General features: G+C 44.4%; 1 protein-coding gene across 30 annotated transcripts in view; it reads left to right on the forward strand.

The window, feature by feature from the left end:
- TRAF3 (TNF receptor associated factor 3) overlaps nucleotides 1-19995 on the forward strand; it is a 140552-nt gene that overhangs the window by 38488 nt on the left and 82069 nt on the right. For 14 of the 30 annotated variants that reach the window (XM_077941785.1, XM_077941781.1, XM_077941776.1 and 11 more), the window contains one exon: nucleotides 16272-16410. The exons of 10 other annotated variants lie outside the window; for them this stretch is intronic. The gene's annotated coding sequence lies outside the window, so the exon portion shown is untranslated. Of the gene's footprint in view, nucleotides 1-13935; nucleotides 14489-16271; nucleotides 16411-19995 lie in introns of those variants that run through there. 6 more of the 30 variants (XM_077941783.1, XM_077941791.1, XM_077941786.1 and 3 more) reach the window with 2 other exon arrangements.

Below are 19995 nucleotides of genomic sequence, written 5' to 3' on the forward strand. Positions count from 1 at the left end.
AGCCACCGCGCCTGGCCTTGAGTTAATTTTTATGGTGTGAGATAGGGGTCCAGTTTCATTCTTTTACATGTGTATATTTACATTTTGTAGTTCATTTGTTGAAGGGACTATTTGTATTACTCTATTCTCGTACTGCTATAAAGAAATATCCCAGACTGGGTAGTTTTTAAAGGAAAGAGGTTTAATTGATTCACAGTTCTACATGTCTGGGGAGGCCTCAGGAAACTTACAATCAAGGCAGATGGGGAGGCAGGCACGTCTTACATTGCAGCAGGCAAGAAAGAGTGTGTGTGAGTGCAGGAAAAACTACCATTTATAAAACCATTAGATCTCGTGATAATTCACTCACTATCATGAGAACAGCATGGGGAAACCACCCCTATAATCCAGTCACTTCCCTCCCTTGACACATGGGGATTACAATTCGAGATGAGATTTGGTTGGACACAGAGCCAAACCGTATTACTATCCTTTCTCCATTGCATAGTCTTGGTGCCTTTATCAAAAATGTATTGACTGGCCGGGCGCGGTGGCTTAAGCCTGTAATCCCAGCACTTTGGGAGGCCGAGACGGGCGGATCATGAGGTCAGGAGATCGAGACCATCCTGGCTAATACGGTGAAACCCCGTCTCTACTAAAAAAAATACAAAAAAAAAACCTAGCCGGGCGCGGTGGCGGGCGCCTGTAGTCCCAGCTACTCGGGAGGCTGAGGCAGGAGAATGGCGTGAACCCGAGAGGAGGAGCTTGCAGTGAGCTGAGATCCGGCCACTGCACTCCAGCCTGGGCGACAGAGCAAGACTCTGTCTCAAAAAAAAAAAAAAAAAAAAAAAAAAAAAAAAAAATGTATTGACCATAAATATAAGGGCTTATTTTTGGACTCTAAATTCTATTCTTTTTTTTTTTAAGAGACAGGGTCTCACTCTGTTTCCCAGGCAAGAGTGCAGTGATGCCATCTCAGTTCACTGCAACCTGCGCCTCCTGGGCTCAGGCGATCCTCTCACCTTAGCTCCCCAAATAGCTGGGACTACGGGCACATGCCACCACCCTTGGCTAATTTTTGTGTTTTTTGTAGAGATGGGGTTTCACCATTTTGGCCAGGCTGGTCTCAAACTCCTGAGCTCAAGCAGTCCGCCCTTTTCAGCCTCCCAAAGTGCTAGGATTACAAGCGTTAGCTACCATACACTGATTATACAGGCCATAGTCTGGCCCCACACACCAGAGTCTGAAGATTAAGTGTGGTGAAAAAAAATGCAAAATATCCTGTTAATAATTTTTTTATAATATTACATGTTGAAATGATAAAGTTTAATATTGCATTAAATAGTACACAGTAAATTTTACTGACTTCTTTTTACTCTTTAAGTGAGGCTGCTAGGAGATTTAAAATTATTTTTGTGATTCTCATATTTCTGTTGGACCAGAGGTATTTTTTAATAGCATGACATTCTGTTATATGGTCGATTATATAATGATCATATGATTGTGTCAGTTTCTTGATTCGGTTCTCTGTTGTTGGACTCTTAGGTTGTTTCCAGTCTTCTCTGTTTTCTACGGTACTGTGATGAATGACACTGTGGATGGGTGGTCATGCACTCCTGTGCCTGCTGTCGGGACGGAGCTCATAAGGAGGACCTGGGAAACATTTGCTGCACTTCTGAATCTAGTGCATGCAGACTTTTGTGTTAGTTGTTGAATGAGTTAATGAATACTTTATTTATTTTTTGAGACAGGGTCTCTCTCTGTTGTACAGGTTGGGATGCAGTAGTAAGATCACGGGCCCACTACAGCCTCAACCTCCTGGGCTCAAGCAGTCCCCCCACTTCAGACTTCTGAGTAGCTGGGCCCACAGGCACACACCATGCTTGGCTAATATTTTAATTTGTGTAGAGACAGGGTCTCCTTGTGTTGTCCAGACTGGTCTCAAACTCCTGGGTCCAAGCCATTCTCCTGCCTCAGCCTCCCAAAATGCTGGGATTATAGGTGTGAGCCACCGTGCCTGGCTGAATACTTTCATGTTAACCAACAATAAGGTTTTAAAATAAGGCTGTAAACAAATATTGATTGAGCCCCTCACAATGAGTCAGGTAGTTTCAAGGTGTGGGAACACGGTGGTGAATGAGTTCAAATTTGGGCCCTTTTGAAGGTCCGGAGGGATAACTTGGGGGAGAGGGATAGTCAACAAACCAATACATATGTCAGTTAATGCTAAATAGTTGTGTTAGGAAGGAAAACCAGACAGACTCTGGCTAGAGTCATGTGATGAGAGAACTATCCTAGGAGAGTCTCAGGGAAGGCCTTTTTGAGCAGGTAGCATTTGAGTAGGGACTGAAATAATCAAGAGGGAGGGAGCTGTGTTAAGATCTGGGAGAAGGGCGTTTTAGGCGGGAGGATCAGGGTGTACAAAGGCCTTGAAGTGGGAATATGCTTGGCATATCTGAGGAACAGCAGGGAGGACCCTGTGGGTAGAGCTTTGGTGAGAAGTGGTTGGATTTGGAATGTATCTTGAAGACGGAGCTGACCATCTTTGCTGATGGATTGGATGTGTGGCATGTGAGGAAGGGGGTCCTTTATGATCTAAGGAATTGGATGGTGCCATTTACTGAGCCAGGGATTGCCAGAGGCAGATCAGAGAGGAAGAGGTACTAAGGGCCCAGTGTTGGACCTGTTAGGTTTGAGATGCCTTTTTGATGCTCAAGTGGAGATGTTGAGTTGGTTATTGGATATACATGTCTGGGGGAATTACAGGGGAACGGGTGCTGGAGATATATTTGAGAGTTATGAAAAGCTGTTTGGGCATCAAGCAGGATGGGTGAGACTTGACCACTGGATTTTGCAACTTGAAGGTCTTTGGGGACTTGGACAGGAGTGGTGTCAGGAGGCGTTTATGACAGGCAGAAGCTTTCACGGGGTATGGGGTGTGTGTGTTCACAGCTTCTTGAAAGAGTTTTCTTTAAAGTAGAATGATGGGGGAGTGGGGGTGCTGAGGACACGTTAGCACTTACCTGTGCTCTGGAAGGGAGGGTGTCCAGGAGGGAGGTTGACGGAGGAAGGACTAGGATCCAGTGCCAGAGTAGAGGGTGGACCTTGCTCGTGGGATCTGGAGGGAGGGCAGAGTAGACAGGCAGGCCTTCCTTTCAGCAGTGGAAGGAGGAGAAAATACCAGCTTGCTCCTTTCCAAAAGCTGAGAGTAAGGGTGACAAGGGGGAAAGGGGTATTGTAGGTATGTTATGGAGCTAAATGTGAAGTTTGCGTGAATTTTGAATACAAAATGTAATACTTCATATCCATTGAGTTGCTTCAAAGTGCTTATCCTTAGGGTTCTCTCTGCTGTGCCTTTGGGGGTACTTTGGTGCAAAAGTTTGAGAAGCCACTTCATTATTGTAGTCTATTGTTACGTTGTTAAATCTCACCCAAGTGAGTATTTAACCTTAAAGAGTTTGAGACTCACTGACCCGTTTTGTTGTCTATACTAGAGCTTTTGCAGCTGCTGCAAACACCCTCCATTTGTGCATCTTTTTTTTTTTTTTGAGACGGAGTCTCGCTCTGTCGCCCAGGCTGGAGTGCAGTGGCCGGATCTCAGCTCACTGCAAGCTCCGCCTCCCGGGTTCACGCCATTCTCCTGCCTCAGCCTCCCGAGTAGCTGGGACTACAGGCGCCCGCCACCTCGCCCGGCTAGTTTTTTGTATTTTTTAGTAGAGACGGGGTTTCACCGGGTTAGCCAGGATGGTCTTGATCTCCTGACCTCGTGATCCGCCCGTCTCGGCCTCCCAAAGTGCTGGGATTACAGGCTTGAGCCACCGCGCCCGGCCCTCATTTGTGCATCTTAATAGTTGTTTGGCAGTCACTTCATTCTGCACTGGGGAGGCTGGAGAGGGGTGGGGAGCTGTGGGGTGTCTGGAGGTAGTATGGAGAGCTCAGGATTCCCACCCTTTCAGAAATGAGGTGGTGGAGGCAGGCAGGGCCTACTAGGCTTCTGAAGCAGACTCGCCAGGGACATTTTAGTGACCTTTTCCCCTGTGTTCTCAAAACACCTTTACAAATACACCATTTGTCTTTAATTCTGGCAGGGTGGTTTGCGTGAGCTGGGGGTAGTGCTGTTAGCCAAACTTTCACAATATTTAACAATCAGTAGAGATGAAAAGCTGTTTGGCTTCTTTCCCATCGATCACACAGCCTGCTTTTTCTTTTTGTACAATTTTAGTATGATTAACCCTCCCACCCGCATTAAAGTTCTTCACCCTTCTTAGTAGAAAGCTCTGTGAAGTTCGATTCCCCCACGGAAGTTACTACATGGAGCGGAAGCGTTTGAGAAATCAGATCTTGCCTTTCTTCTTGTGGACAGATCAGGTGGCTGAGGCCTAGAGGGAGCTTGATTTGAGATGAGTAGTTCTTATGCCTGACTAGGTCAAATAGCGACTTACTCTTCTTCACACTTAATCAAATCCTCACTCTCTAACTGAAACTTTGTACCCTTTGACCAGTACCTCTCCTTTCCCCGCTCCCCCGCCCCCAGCCTCCATAACCACTGTTCTACTCTTCACTTCTTCACCTTCTACTTTCTTAGATTCCACATATAAATAAGACCATGTGGTATTCGTCACCTATTTCACTTAACGTAATGCCCTCCAGGCTCATCTGTGGCCATGGATGATAATCATGTATTGTATATTTAAAAATTGCTAAAGAGTAGATCTTAAATGTTTTCATCACAAGAAAAGTAACTTGGTGAGGTGATGGATAGATTAACTAGTTTGAGTTAATCATTTCACAATGTATACATAGATCAAAGCACCCCATTGTATCTTATAAATATATACAATTATTTTTGTCAATTAAAATTTTAAAAAATTGCAAGAGGCTGAGGTGAGGTTACAGTGAGCTGTGATCATGGCACTGCACTCCAGCCTGGGTGACGGAGCAAGACTCTGTCTCTTAAAATAAATAAATAAATAAATAAATAAATAAATTTAACAATTAATTTTAAAAAATCCCAACTCTTCCATCACCCAAGCCCTGCATCCTTCTCCCTTCCCCCAAGACCCCCTCCCCTGCCACTGTGCTCTGATTCCTAGAGCAGTGTGTCCCTGTCCTGCCACTCTTGCTGTGCCTGTGGCTGTCGCTGTTCCTTGGGTAGCTTCCCCATTACTCCTCAGGGGCTTCCCTGGCCACCCTCTGCTCGGGCCCCTCTTGAGTGTTGCATCAGCACCTTTCCTGCCTTCACCCACCAGCCACAGCTTGTGTTTGCCGTGTGAGCCAGAGCACTTGTTTGTCACCTCACGGTCTTCCCCTCCGTGAGGGCAGGGACTGCAGTCTTGCTTTCATTCTTGCTTTCGTGCCGTCTCCCCAGCTGTGGGTGAGGTGTGTGCACACACGCTCAGCATGTTTGTAGAATGAACACATGTATAAACTAGACTTTGAATGCAGATTATTGTTCTCTCCTGGCCATTAAAGGTGCTTCTTCCTGCTGCCCATTTACATCTCAGGTGTTACCGTCTCTGGCCAGTGCCTGCCCTGTTGTTGTCATCTAACAGTCATGGGACCACACCTTTGTGACTCTCAGGGCCAGAGGTGTTTGGGAATGTGGAATTTTTGAGATTTTTAGAGCAGAAATAGTGAAAGTACCGTATATTATAGAATATCCTAGGCAGCACCATATAATCAAGCACATTAAGATTTTTGCAGCAAAGTATATGAATATTCACACTAAGTGGGACAGTGAGACTATGAATAGCTTCACATCAGATCAGGGCATACTGCCAAATGAGTTATGAACATGCTTTCAGTTTTCAGAGAGCTTTTTGGATTTTCGAATTGCAGAGAAGGGATTATGGACCTGTCTTAGTGAGCATCTGCTTGTCACGCATTATGCAGCGTGCTGAAATACAAAGGAAGAAAACATCACGCCTGCCCTCCCGTGTAGGGGGTGGGGGGTCACCACATGCGGGTGATGAGCCCATGCTGGGAGGGCACTCCCGGCAGGTCCTGGTGTTCTCCCTGTCATCTCCCCCTTTCCTTTGAGAGCGTGCTCTACAGGTGCGGTTTCAGGTGAGCCACATGGGGGGCTGGCAGAAGGGGCACTGCATCGTGACACAGGGTCAAGTGTATTCCTCTCAGAGTGTAGAGGTAACGGTTCTGGATCACCTGGATCCTGCCCTTGGGTCTGACTGCCTGGGTCCAAGGAGGAAAGGGCCGACTCCAGATGATGCTGCAGACCAGGAGCACTGCCTTCACTTCCTAACCTTCTGCAGTTGGGCGCCGGGGCCCCCTGTCTGCAGTCACACACTCTGCCCTCTTAGCTGGGCCTAGAGCTTTAAAGATTAACTAGATTCAACATAACGTTTCTTTGACTTTTTAAATACAATGAGTATAGTTTTATTTTAATGTTTTTCAGATGCATTTTGATGTAGGTAGGTACCTTTACATTTTAAACATTTATTTGCTTTCTGAAATGGGACCAGCACATATACATACATACATACACACACACACACACACACACATATATATATATATATTTTTTTTTTTTTTTTTTGACAGGGTGTTCTTGCTCTGTCACCCAGGCCAGAGTACAGTGGTGCAATCACAGCGCACTGCAGCCTCAATCTCCTGGGCTCAAGTGATCCCGCTACTTCAGCCTCTTGAGTAGCTGGGGTTATAGGCACCCACTACCACACTTGGCTAAGTTTTAAAAAATTTTTTTGTAAAGATGGGGTCTCACTATGTTGACTAGGCTGGTCTTGAACTCCTGGGTTCAAGCAGATCCTCCTGGCTCAGCCTCCCAAAGTGCTGAGATTACAGGCATGAACCACCACACCCTCCTGGTACCTGCATTTTGAAAATGTTTCATTGCCAAGGCTGCGGGGAAGTCTGCCCTTTTTTATTAGAAAATGAAGAGCTAATTCTGAAATATGCCTACTAAATATGCATATCTCAAGCACTTTGTGAAAGGATGTAGGGTGAGATAGTCTGTTCCTGAAGCAAATATCACTGTGTGTTCGTTCCATTATTTCCGAAGTGTTTCTGTCGCCTTTGATAAATTGTGTAGAATGTATTAAGTCTCATCTGAAAATGTATATTAAAGATTGTTCTTTTAATTTAAAATGATTTGTCCAAGGTACTTAATGAGTCAAAGTTTAATGTACCACGACACTATTAGTAACACCATCTCAATCTTTCAGATTTTATAAAAGATATTACAGTTTTCAGAAGGTTGAGAATCGTTTTTTGTAATGTATTTTAAGATAGTTAAGAATAGAGTTTATATAGTTAAGATTAGGATTTGTATTGCAAAAACTCCCTTCAAGATGCATTTTGGGCCTTTATGAGCGAGTAATCATGACAGGACAGAGTGGCTTCACCCACAGTTTTGTGGTTAATATTTGCAAGTCGTTTATTTAACAAGGTTGAAAAGAGGCTCCCTGGTGTCTTTTATAATTACCCTTTTCTGGGGACCAACTTACAAGTAAAAAATATCTGGTGGTATTATCTTTGCTTCAGATGTATTATGTTTATGGAATTGGAAATGTTTGATTTCTTAGTGTGTGTGTGTATCAATGGATTATGTTGTTTAAAAGTGTTTGCATCTGTATTGCATGTATAAACATGTCTGTTTCCAAGTGTGGCCTTTAAAACACTGAGGGTTTTGTGGCTGGGCGCGGTGGCTCATGCCTGTAATCCCAGCACTTTGGGAGGCTGAGGCAGGCAGATCATGAGGTCGGGAGTTTGAGACCAGCCTGGCCAATATGATGAAACCCCGTCTCTGCTAAAAATATAAAAATTAGCCGGGTGTGGTGGCGTGTGCCTGTAATCCTAGCTATTCGGGAGGCTGAGGCAGAAGAATCGCTTGAACTCGGGAGGCGGAGGTTGCAGTGAGCCGAGATTGTGCCACTGCACTCCAGCCTGGTCGACAGAGCGAGACTCCATCTCAACATAAGATAAAATAAAATAAAATAAAATAAAATAAAAATACTGAGAGTTTTTTAAAAGGTCATAATAGAAACATTTTATGTGTTTTAATTGTTTAAATGTTTTCTTTCGGATTAAAAAAAACCTGAATGTAATCTGGGAAAATGTTAAATGGCTGCAGCACTATAAGATTTTCCACAGAAATGTGTTATTCACAGTGAAGCACAATGGGAAGACTCCATTAGCACTTTAGATGGTATCATAACTTTGGAAAAACCATTTCACCATGCGAGTATTTACAAAAACTGAAGCCGTCCCTGTGAGGTTTTGACAGAGCTTAGCTATATAGGTAGTAAGTGACGCAGTGCTGAAAGCAGTCTTAAATTACCTATGTCAATATGCAGATTTTCTCTATTTAGTATTTTAACTATGAATTTACCAATCTGAGTAACTTGAAATGCAGTATCATAAAAAGAATCAGATCTACCAAACTGAAAATGTGTGCGTATCTAAAGTAGTTTCTTTTCTTGATTTTGGTTAAGTTAACAGAAGTATCTTCACATCTGTAATTTCTGGTAAGTTAATGAGAACACGCTGAACTTTTGGGTCACAATAAATTTTCCCATTATGTAAAATATTTTACACACCGGTTGACTCATTGTGAATTGTGAGTCGACATGATTCTCTTCCTGCGGAAAATAGAAACACATGCTGGCCGAGCACGGTGGCTCATGCCTGCAATCCCAGCACTTTGGGAGGCGAAGGTGGGCGGATCACCTGAGGTCAGGAGTTTGAGACCAGCCTGACCAACGTGGAGAAACCCTGTCTCTACTAAAAATACAAAATTAGCCAGGCGTGGTGGTGCATGCCTGTAATCCCAGCTCCTCAGGAGGCTGAGGCAGGAGAATTGCTTGAACCTGGGAGGCAGAGGTTGCTGTGAGCAGAGATCGCACCATTGCTCTCCAGCCTGGGTAACAAGAGTGAAGCTCTATCTCAAAAAAATAAATAAATAAATAAAAAGTAAAAGAAACACATGTTATTGTAATGACAATTTGAGCCAATTACAGGATTGTGCTTATGTTACCACATTGACTGTAGGTCCTTTCTGTGAGTTGGGTTGTTGAAGAGTTTGAGATAGACAGATGGCAGTGGGTGGGAATGAGTTGGGAGCTTTTGTTAGGTTTAGAGAATGTAGTCTTTCCACCATCATTTAGTTGTTTATTTTATGCATAGGCTTATTTTTGTTCTTGTGAGCATTATGTTGAGTTAATGTGTTTTCTTTGACCTCAAACCTTCTGAAATGTTTCTAGGTCTTAAAGATTCAGGTATTATTTATTTCATAGTAGACAGAATGAAGTAAATGAATACTTTCTTGGGGGATAGTGTTGATAAGTTTCATAGTGACACCTCTCCCTCATGATTAAAAGTGCTACATTTGCACAAATATGTGATTTATATTTTACATTAAAATTAAGATCAAGTTTTTCCTTGAGAAATTGTTGAACTTTTAGATTTGGGAGAGGGGGAGTTCCTACAGGAATTATGAATTGTTTTGACCAGTGAGAAGCTTATTTAACATTTTTGGAAGGAGTACCCCAAAAGTAATGCGTCTTTTGGCATAGTGGAAACTTGCAATAATGTTTTCTTGTTGTTTTTTAATTGAGTGGGTGAGCTGCATCTCTATTGGATGTTTGGCCTTTGACTTGATTGTGTCAGCTTTTAGAAAATAACTTTATGGAAATCATCAGATTCCATACAATTACCTATTTAAAGTGTCCATGTCCGTGGTGTTTGGTATATTCACAGAGTTGTGCAGCCATTGCCTACTTCGGACGTTCTATAGAAATGCAGTTGACAGTATATGTGTTTTCTGTGTGCAGCCTCTGTCATTCAGCACCATGTTTTCATTCATGTTGTGCATGTATGCATCAGTTGTTCCTTGTTAATGTCGAATATTATTCCATCGTGTGGATGGTCCACATTTTATGTATTCGTTAGTCCATTAATAGGCATTGGGGTTGTTTCTACTTTTTGACTGTTGTGTGATAATGCTGCTGTGAACATTCATGTTCAGGTTTTTGTGTGGACGTGTCATTTCTCTTGGGAATATACCTAGGCGTTTGTATCCGCTTTTGTTGTTTCTTTTACCTACAGTTCAGATTCCCATTTATGTTTGTACAGACACTTTGCTACTTGTAACTGGGGCTTGTTTGACCTTTGTTGCTGACCTAGTGACTTCTTGTGTCATGTTGAAAGCCCCTGAGACCCTCTGTTGCCTGGAGAAACAGGCAGAATTGCAGTCTCTTTCCTTCCTAAGACCAGATCACATCTGGTGGTCATGAAATGGTCTTATCAAATAAGTACCTGTTAGATTTTTGGTAAATAAGTATGTATCTAAGCCAAATAAATTTTGTGTGTATTTTATATTATTTTTCTTCTCTCTGCTTCCTCTTGGGTACATCCTTTGTTCTGTGGCCCCAGTGGCACCTAGAGTGAATATGAATGATTTGTCTATGTTTTCCCTTCAGGCGGAATGTTGCTTACTTGGATTTTTTCTTGTTAATTTTGGTGACTGAGTTGCCTGTTTTTGAAGTGATAAATACCTTCGGATAGTAGGGTTGCTCTTTAGCATTTTAAGTGTCCAAATGAGACCTATTGGGATGTTTCCATAATTTGCATCAAATTCATGTAAATGCGCCTTAATGATATTAGCTAGTCTGTCTGAGCTAAATTATTAATTTCATTACTACTATTTAATAAACGGGCAGGATTTGCCATGGTCATTCTAGTTAATGGTAAGAGCCCTGTAGGTCTCTCATCATATATCTAAGCGGAATTAAGCTTGGAAATATTACTGAGTGCCTTGTGGCTCTATTTGGTAACAGTCATGCCTTACATTTTGAGACAGCTTATACTTTTACACACCAGGAGACTCATTGTGAATTGTGAGTAGACATGATTCTCTTCTGGCAGTAAGGGAATGCATTCAGTCAGTTGAAAATCAACATTATGTGGTTTGCAGGATAAGTCTTACTCCTTTCTTAGGCAAGGAATCTGGGATCCAGAAGGAGTGAGCGGTTGGTTAGGAGGAGTCAGTGCCAGAGGGAGGCAGCGTGCCCTTTCTGCTCTGCCCACGCTGTGAGGACACCGGGCCGTACCTTCGCCAGGAGGAGGTCATGCCAAGTCCAAAGCGTCAGGCCGCTCAGAGCCAAGCAGCTTTGCTGGAGCACCCACTGGTGTACTTGGAAAGTGATTTATCCTGTTAAAGCCTCGCTGCCACCTCAGCTGTAAATTGGAGACAGTAGGAAGCCATCTCCGCAGGCCTGTGGGGACCTGGCACCTGGGCACTGAACCCTGCTGCCCTTGGTCAGATGGTCTCATTGGGAAGCAGTTGGAAGGGTCCTGTGGTGTGCTCCTTCTGGGACCTTCTGCCACCCCCTGGAGGCAGCTTGAGCCCCTACTCATCTCTCCCCATCAGTGCACACTCCCTTCAGCCCTGGGCCAGCTGTGGGGCCCTCCTCTGTAGGTGCTGGCTGTTCCAGGAGGCACAAGAGTGTTGGTGTGGGACCTGCCCACTGCTCAAGATCCCCCAGGGAGAGCCCGCTCAGGCTACGCACGGGCTTCTGGCCGCATGGGTCAGCGTCACAGGACGGACAGATCAGTGGGGGAAGAGTCCTCCTGCAGTGCTGCTGCCACTGGAGGCTGGTGAGAGTGGTGCTGCCATAGAGAACAAGCCTTGATCCCTGACTTGAAAGGCACAGTTCTTCTGGAACTTCTGCGAGGAGTGCCCAGAGTGGCACCTAAATACGTTAGAAGCGCTTGATGAAAGTTCCTCTGAGGCTTTTAAACTGCTCGAGTGAGTCTCTCTGAAGCACGGTGATGGCAAAAGGAAACCACCTCACGCTGCCTCTTTGTGCCTTCTGTCCTCATCTCCCGTGGGCCGTAGGTGTTCCCTGTCAGGATTTATGCGGAGGCGTGTCTGCTGTGGCCGAATGTGTTCATTCATTCATATCTCACAGTAAGAGGGAGGGATGGGGGAGGAAGACTGCCGTATTTCCTTAAAAGTTTTTCTGTAACTCGAATCCCTCCCACCCCCATGCGGTAACACCATCTTTTCCAGTTGAAAAGTGAACTCTGTTTTGGGTACCTACAGAAGCCGTAGGGGAGGTTAGGATGTGGCTGGAGGATGCTGGTTCCTGGGTGTAAATCCTGGCTCTTGCGCTTGAACTGACTGTGCCTCAGCGTCCTCGTCTGTTCGGTGGAGCCGCCTCAGAGAGGAACAAGTGAGTTGTGCGTGTGGAGCAGGTGGCTGACATGTGGCGAGTCCTCCAGGAATGCGGCAGCAGAAGGAACACGTTGAGCACCGCAGATACAACCCTGACCACCACTGCAGGACTTCTGTGCGGGGGCAGCTGCAGAACCACCACTTCAGGACAGCATGGGAGCTGCTGGAGGTGGGGGGAGCTCAGGGAAAGGGCCTTGCTGCCAGGGGTGGGAAGGGAGTCAGTGAAGACGTCCTGGAGGAGAAGATTCCAGAGCCTGAGATGTGAAATAGAGTTAGGTAGCCAGAGACCAGGCAAAGAAGGGCCATTTTCATCAGAGAACAGCATAACACTGGCAGAGGTCTGACATGTCATTTCCTGTTACTAGAATTGGGGAGTGACCAGTAGATTCTTTAATTTGTTTATTCTTTCGTGCAGTCCTTCACCTCACACCTGTTCAGGGTCCGGTGGGGCTCTGGACATAGGGTGGAAGGAAACCATCTGAGCAGAGGCCGCTTGGACTGTCACCTCCGTCGGGTGCCAAGGCTGCCAGAGGACAGCTGTTACTTATGGGTGGCGGTGTGGTGCGGTGGCACAATACAGAGCTGCCCCGCTGTGTCCATGCCCTGGCGCCTCCCCGCAGTCACCATGTGCCTTGGGCAAATGTAGGCCTCAAGTCCCAGACACAGGCTTCTGTCAGTGGTGGTGGTGGTGGCTGTACCTGCTCCAGGCTGCTGTGAGGGAGGGACGGGCTCTGGCCACAGACATATGCCCTTGCAGAGGACCTGCCGCACCTGCTGAGGATTGTGTACAGCCATCTGGAGGGTGTTCTCCCTTGGCCCTCCCTGTAGTCCAGCTGAGTCCACATCCTTCACCTCTTTTTAACTCTTCCTTTCTTACAGAACCTTGACCTGGAGCTGCAGTCGGGCTCGAGTTCTGCCTCCTATGCAGTTCCAGCCATCCTCCACCATGCATGATGGTGTGTTTTCCATTATTCTTCCTCCCAGAGCACTTGCACCCACCCTGACGGTGGTTCCCCATGGTCAGATTGAGTATCCCTTATCTGAAATGCTTGGGACTAGAAGTGTTTCAGATTCTGATCTTTTTGGATTTTGGAATGTTTGAATATGCATAATTAGATATCTTGGGGATGATACTTAAGTGGAAACACAAAATTCTTTTCATATACACCTTATACACATAGCCTGAAGGTAATTTTATGCAATATTTTAAATATTTTGTGCATGAAACAGAGTTTTGACTGTGACCTGTCACGTGAGATCCATTGGGGAATTTTCCTCTTGTGGTGGTATGTTGGTACTCAGAAAGTTTCAGATTTTGGAGCAGTTTGGATTTTTGGATTAGGGATGCTCCACTTGAATATCCTTTTATATACAACACATAGTCAGTGCTCACTAAATGTATTGCATGAATGAATGAAAACCAAAGGTCAATTTACTAAGCGTGCTACTATTTCAGAAACCTCTTTTTCCGAATTTGATTATATGGTCAATGGTTTAATATTTCAAGTGCTCTGACCACGTAATGGTTATTACCACACTGTGAAGGTAGCAGGGTGTTCCGTGATTGCTGCCCCCAGAGGACCTGGAAGTGCTTGCTGTACTTGCGTTTTCTGGAATGGAAATCATGGCTTATTCCCGGGAGCCCCCAGCGGGGGCTTTGAGTTTGGTGCTAAGCAGCAGATGTGCAGATTCCCACAGGGTGTACCTGAGCCCCGAGAGGGGGCGTCGTAGCGCACAGCGCACTCATTTCCGCATTCCTACCCCGCACAGCCAGTTGTCACAGCCATCCTCCAGTAAAAACCACAAACCAGTCAACCTCTAGGAAACAGGTAGGAAATCTAGAAAAAGCCTCAGGTGTTCACAGCATTCTTTAAAGATTCTTTAAAAATCTTTGTGATTGGAAAGACTGCTTCCTGTGCCAGAGAGTCTCTCTCCAGCGCTTTTGCTTCTGAGGTTGGTAGCTTTCAGAAAGACTGCAATGCAGCGGTTACCAAAGTCCTTGTTAATATGGAAACAACCCGTGGTGAAGCCTTTTGCTCCCCTTCATAACTGCTGACTGTTGCCTGCAGTCGGGAGGAGGAGATAATGAAGGTAATACTCCTCCGGACCTGGCAGTTTAGTGATTAGAACGGACGCGGTTCTGTGAATGCTGTGGCTGGCACAGGCATGTCCTGCAGCAGCTCTGTCAAGTTACTGATGCAGTGGGCTTCCTGGGAACGTGAAGCTGAAGATGTCTTTGCAGTTTGTGCACGATAATTTTGTTTTCATCTCTGTGTTCAGATGGTGGATTATAAGAAGGTAAGGGGCTTTACAAATCATGCATGTGTGTATTTTAAATGTTTATGAATATCCCTAGTCAAGGTAAAGAATGATGATTGAATAGACCTCTTTTGAACCTAAGAAATAAAACTTTATTTCTTGTTAATGACAGTTTTGACATTTGAAGAGTTATCTTAGTCTTGACAGATGCCCTATAAGTGAATTATTGAAGATGTTCTTTGAAGAGATCTGCTTTTTCTTCGATATGCTAAACATAGTTGAATTTCAGAGATGTAGATACGGATGGAATATATTTGTTTCTTTAACTTAAGCAATGACAGTTACATTAATCTGGATGGAACTTTTCATCTTAAAAAATCTCAACCACTGGCTGTAGATGATGAATTCTAATCTCCTTAGTTCTTATTTTGCCTTTAGAAGAGCATTTTCAGATGTGTGGAGCTCTGTGCTTATCCGTGGGGTGAGCTGGGTGCTACCTCCAGCTGCTGCTCTTCGTTTATCTTAGAGGGAGGCCAAGAGTCAGAGCTGAGATTTATTTTGCAATGAATTAATGGCCCCAAACGGTATTAAATGCATTATGAGTGGTAATTTATATGTCCAATGCCAAGAAATATAATGTTGGGGTTACCATGGCAACTGCTTGCATTCTGAGAAGCTCGTGAATGGGTTCTGAACCTTCTGGCGTTGGAAGTGAGCTTTTCCAGCTGAGAGCCTGCATTCGTGATTAGTGTAAATAAATTCAGCTTTCCGTATGAAGCACATCCTTTCTCTTAGCTTACCAGAGTAGTCCATTGAGCTCAGTTCTTTCTCTGGTGACATCTGCCTTGGTCTCTTGGTTCCCGGCAACAGACTATGGCTGAGACATAGTTTTCAACTTCAGGCTGAGGAACTAGCGCGCGTGTGTCTCTCTCTCTCTCTCTCTCTCTGTGTGTGTGTGTGTGTGTGTGTGTGTGTGTGTGTGTTGGCCTACTACCTCAGTCCGTGGGCTGTGTAGAATGGGACTGGCTCATCCGTGCCTCCTGAGAGCTGGCAATGCATGATGTCTCCAAAAGCACAGTTGCAGCCGCATGTGCTGGTGGGCCCCTGGCACAGCTTTCTATCCATCTGAAGGGCTTGTTTCCAGTAACATTTGCTAGGACTCTTCCTGGGAGGCAGCCCTGCCTGTTTCCAGGATATCATGGGGATTGGTTTTGGGGAGGGAGGCCCAAGTTAGAAAGACCCATGTTTTAAATGTCAAGCTTGTGAAAATAATAAATGAGGGCCTATTGTCTTCATTGCCGAAGGTCTGTTTGCTGTTTGTTAGAAATATATGTAGCATAGGCCAGGGATGGTGGCTCACGCCTGTAATCCCAGCACTTTGGGAGACGAAGGCAGGAGGATCGCTTGAGCCCAGGAATCTAAGACCAGCCTGGGCAAAATAGCGAGACCTCATCTCTACAGAAAGATAAAATAAAATAAATAGATGAAGAAAACTAGTTTCCCTTGTGCATTTAAAACAATGTTGACATGATTGCCAGGGACTGAAATGTCTCTATGTGATTTCAGGGGCCTGAGGTCGGAAGGTCGGAGCCTGGTGGTTGCTGCCAAGGCGGCAGCTCCTAGAGGGCCTGGCCAGACAGTGGGAGAATTTTTCATGCTCTGTAGAATTCATTCTATTTGTTAATAAACATTGAGATTATAGAATTTAAATGATGAACTTGAGGATAGACTGGCCTTCAGGCACACAGTGGGCAGGTTGCTGTGGCTCACCTGTAGGCCTCAGTTAAGAAGCTTTGTCTAATCCAGTCCCTTTATTTTACAGATGAGGAAAATGAGGCCCAAAGAAGTGATGCCACTTGGTTAAGGTCCCAGTGCAGGTCAGAATCAGATCTAGGATCAGAAACCTGGCTCCTGGCTCCTGGCTCTCTACTCTTCTAAGGATCGCTGTCCTGACAGAAGAGGTTTGCTCTCAGTTAATTGTTGTTCGTTCTTTTGCTTTCCTTTTGTCAGAAAGAGGCCTGTAATAACAACGGGCATCTAATGTAGACTCTGTAATTTTAGAATTTTAAAAATTCTTGTCTTCCCTTCCTCTGGTTATTTATAGAATTTCTACTCAATGTGCTGGAGTCACCCACAGGAGGGGCAAAGGGCGTGACCTCTGCCCTTAATGCTGTGTGCTGTGATGGGAGATGGGTGCATAGCCGAACCTGCAAACTGGAATGTTGAGATGAATTCTGGCTTGACACCTACATTGCTGCTAGTCGGTGGTATTCTGTGTTCTCGCAGAGAAGCTGCAGTGCCCAGCAGTTACCCAGGGGTGAATCTCAATCACCACCTATTAAATCAAGGTCATGATACTGTATTTACTAAGGCAGGACAACATCGTAATTTAGGCTCAACTTACAAGTTGCAACTTATTACAAGTAATAAGAGGTTCGGCTTACAAGGGTTGAAATACATTAGCCAGATTCCATTGAACCCTGGTTTTTAATTTTCCGATCTTGAAAGAAGACTGAGATTTTACTGTATAACTCACTCAGGGTGACATTGTGTTTTCCTAAGTGTTCTCAGTGATATCTCCCATTCTCCCTATTCTTCTCACATGGGACTTTGACAGAGAGGTGCGCCTGGACTGGGTGTGTGGCCTCCCTCACCCAGCAGTATGGCACAGTGGTGCTATATGACTTCTGAGTTACGTCCTTAAAAGGGTGCAGTTTTTGCCTGGATGTTCTTTTTGGGGTACTTGTTTGCCATCCATATGGTGAGGAAACCCATCTTGCCCACACAGGAGGACCACACAGTGAGTAGAGCATTGACATAACAAGATGACTTCTGTTTTCTGAGTAACTTCCACCACAGTGGCGAAACTGTGTCCCCAAGCTCAGCAGGCAGAGGTAAAACAGTTTTCAAAGGAAAGGATGAGATAGGCTCCCAGTTTACCACATGGTGAAGAGAGGCCTCTGGCTCTTCCAAACTGTTGCTGATAGAGCGTGGAGTGCTGGGACTTCGGTCAGGCCAGGTCCTGCCACCTCACTGTCCAGCTCTCCCGAGTGCTCCTGGCCTGCCCTGCTCTCTGCCCAGTGCTGCCTGCTGCCCTTACATGGGGTAACCTTCTGTCTCCCAGCCCCAGCCATGGGTCCCATTGCCCAGAATGCAAGAGCCTTTCTTGGCTTAGAACTTTTAACTCAAAACCATCTGTTCTTAGAGGGTTTGTTTTCTTTTTTTTTGGCCTGGGATTTTGAGAATATCTAAAAGTGCTGGACAGTTTTATCATTCATCATCATGGGTAGTTTGTTTTATTACAACTTGCAGCTTCATATCTTAAAACAAATTCATTTCTTGCTTTCAGATTTGCTTATCTAAAAGTTTTGTTAATAATAGTAACTTAGCACAAAGCTTCTAATATATGAGTTGATGAAAAGCCTCTCCTGTATCACCTTTAATAAGGATAATTTTGAAGTGTAATTTAATGCCCAGAAGCCAATTGGTACTGAGATTTAATTTTGTACTTGGAAAAGAAGTATGAGAAGAAAAGTGTCCTTTTTTCCTTAAATTTTTTTTTCTTAGTTGACATATAAATTTGTGTATATATTTATCATGTACAACATGATATTTTGAAGTATATATATTATGGAATGGTTAAGTCTAGCAAATTAGCAAGTGTAAAGATAAACTCACAGTTATCCTTTTTTGTGGTGAGAATACTTTATATCGATTTTCTTTTTTTTTAAACATAAAATCTTTCAGCAAAGAAATCTACTTTCTCAGCATTTTTCAAGAAGAAAAGTATCTTTTTAACAAATACGTTTTCTAAGCCCTGCTGGTCTGCAACCCACTCCATTCAGTTAATATTTATCAAGCACTGACCAGGCGCAGTGGCTCCCAGCACTTCGGGAGGCCAAGGCAGGTAGATCACCTGAGGTTAGGAGTTCGAGACCAGCCTGGTCAACATGGCAAAACCCCGTCTTTACTAAAAATAGAAATATGAGCTGGGCATGGTGGCAGGCCCCTGTAATCCCAGCTACTCGGGAGTCCGAGGCAGCAGAATTGCTTGAACCCGGGAGGTGGAAGTTGCAGTGAGCCAAGATTGTGCCATTGCATTCCAGCCTGGGCAACAAGAGTGAAACTCCTTCCCCCCACCAAAAAAACATATATTTATCAAGCACTACCTACACATACACCCACTCTCTGTCTCTCTCTCATACACACACACTAATAGACATAGCAGTAATATATATTAAGCATGAATACAGCAAGAAGTTTGGTATCCCAGAATTAGAACAGGGCTTTTTTCCTATATAATCTACAAAATGAGATGTTGAATTGATATTTAATACTAAGCTACTTCTTAAGCATTTGATTTTTCTTACTGCATTATGTTTCTAATTTTAAAATCTGAGAATTATGGAAAATAGGTAATTTCTACTTATCTTTCAGATTATAGATTAAATGTCCTCTCTTGGCGTGGGGGAGGTCCCCATATTCACATAAATGGGTGTGACCTCCATGTGCACTGCGCACTTCCCTTTGGTACTTTTCGTCTCACACACATGTATGTACACCCTGCACAGACACATGCCCTCTTATTGCTGGTGTTGTGTCTTCTTGCCTGTGGACTGTCAGCTCTGTGAAGGGGAGGTTTCTGTCTTTCTTGTCCCTCTCCCTTCTGTGGCACTCAGTACCTGTTGGGTGAATGAATGAATACTAGACACAGACGCTTTCCTTGACGGTGGTTGGATGATCTAACCTTTCCTTATAGTACTTTTTCAGATGTTTTCAAATTCAAGAAATCTTTTTTCTATCACTAAGTTACTACTTTTCCAAATTATTGAATACTTCTATTTTCTTCTGCCTTTAAGGAGTAGGAAACAACTAAGAACAGATGATGTCTCATGTTCTGAATGGATCCTTCCTTCCTTTGCTCTTCTCTCGAGTTCTTTCTCATGCAAGTGAACACACCCATATTGTGAGGGGTAACAAATTTAAATGAGTATAGAGATGACTGAGGAGAATGAGGTAGTTTGGAAAAACTAGAAAAACCTGCCTGAGTGCTTTTGATATTTTAATTTATACGCCATTCTTTTACGTTTCATTTTTCTCAAGACAAATGCCAGACTGTGGAAAGGGTGCTGTCATTTAAAAATATTTGGGCATGTGGCCGGGTGCAGTAGCTCACGCTTGTAATCCAGCACTTTGGGAGGCTGAGGCGGGTGGATCACGAGGTCAGGAGTTCGAGACTAGCCTGGCCAAAACTGTGAAACCCCGTCTCTACTAAAAATATAAAAATTAGCTGGTCATAGTGGCACCTGTAATCCCAGCTACTCAGGAGGCTGAGGCAGGAGAATGACTTGAACCCAGGAGGTGGAGGTTGCATGGAGACAAGATTGCACCACTGCACTCCAGCCTGGGCAACAAAGCTAGACTCTGTCTCAGGGGTGAAAAAAAGAGAATATTTGGGCATGCATACTGCCAAAGGCGATTTACAGACTCAGTGCTATTCCTAGCAGATTACTGAGGACCTTCTTCACAGAACTAGGAAAACACTG

This window comes from Macaca mulatta, chromosome 7, assembly GCF_049350105.2.
Source record: "Macaca mulatta isolate MMU2019108-1 chromosome 7, T2T-MMU8v2.0, whole genome shotgun sequence".
Taxonomy (NCBI): Eukaryota; Metazoa; Chordata; class Mammalia; order Primates; family Cercopithecidae; genus Macaca; species Macaca mulatta.